Raw genomic sequence first — 1,246 nt, forward strand, 5'->3', positions numbered from 1 at the left:
GAAACTCGAGGAAAGGAACCAGCAGTCAACCCTTCTCAGTCAGAGACATCGGTTGAAGTTACTACTGAAGATGTTGCAAAACAGGAAATGGAGGAAATGCTGAAAATCATTCACAAGAGTGATTTTGATGTGGTAGAACAATTGGGGCATACCCCGTCCAAGATCTCGATGTTATCCTTGTTGTTATCTTCTGAATCTCATGCCAATGCCTTGATAAAGTTCTTGAAGACTGCTCATGTACCTCAGGAGACCTCCGTCGATCAGTTCGAAAACTATGTTGCTAACCTGACTGTTGACAATGGCCTAGGTTTTTCCAATGCTGACCTGACACCAGCAGGGAAGAATCACAATAAAGCTCTGCATATCTCCATTGAGTGCAAAGGGGTCACCTTGGCTCATGTGTTGATCGATAATGGCTCTTCTTTGAATGTGCTACCGAAAGCCGTGCTCGATAAACTTGACTGCAAGAGCATTGAACTGAAGCCTAGTGACATTGTGGTGCGTGCTTACGATGGTGCGAAGAGTGTTGTCCATGGTGAAGTGGTTCTCCCTATCAAGATAGGACCTCAAGTCTTCGACACTACCTTTCATGTAATGAACATTCGGCCTGCCTATTCCTGCTTGCTGGGACGCCCTTGGATTCACGGGGCAAGTGCTGTAGCTTCGTCTCTCCATCAAAAGCTGAGATATCCAATAGAGGGTAAGATCGTCACTGTGTGTGGGGAAGAAGAGTATATTGTCAGTAGTGTGCATACCTTCAGATACGTTGAGATGGATGGTGAATTCTTCGAGACTCCGTCTCAGTCATTTGAAGTGGTTCCTCCGACTAATCCTGTCCTTAAGCCAACTTCCTGTGCGCCCAAGGTTATTCGTGCTCCTCCTGCTATGATTTCTCTGAAAGATGCTCAAGTCGTGGTTGAAGATAGTGGTCGTACTGGCTGGGGTCAACTAATCGAGGTACCGTACAAGTCTGATAAATTTGGCCTGGGATTCAACTCTAAAAAGATAGTCAAAGACCAGATTAATGCTGTAGAAGATGTTGACAGCGATTGCGACCTGGATAGCTGGATTTACCCAACAATTGGTGACAGACCCAATAATTGGAAGGCTGAAGACACTGTCCCGATTACCTTTAGTCAGGAGTAATTGTTATTGTCTATTTAGTGTTGCAAATTTTAGTTTTTTCAATTGAACTCCTTAAAGCATTGTGTCTATGCCCGGGGCACAATAGCTAATTTGTTAAGGG

This window comes from Lathyrus oleraceus, chromosome 1, assembly GCF_024323335.1.
Source record: "Lathyrus oleraceus cultivar Zhongwan6 chromosome 1, CAAS_Psat_ZW6_1.0, whole genome shotgun sequence".
Classification (NCBI taxonomy): domain Eukaryota; kingdom Viridiplantae; phylum Streptophyta; class Magnoliopsida; order Fabales; family Fabaceae; genus Lathyrus; species Lathyrus oleraceus.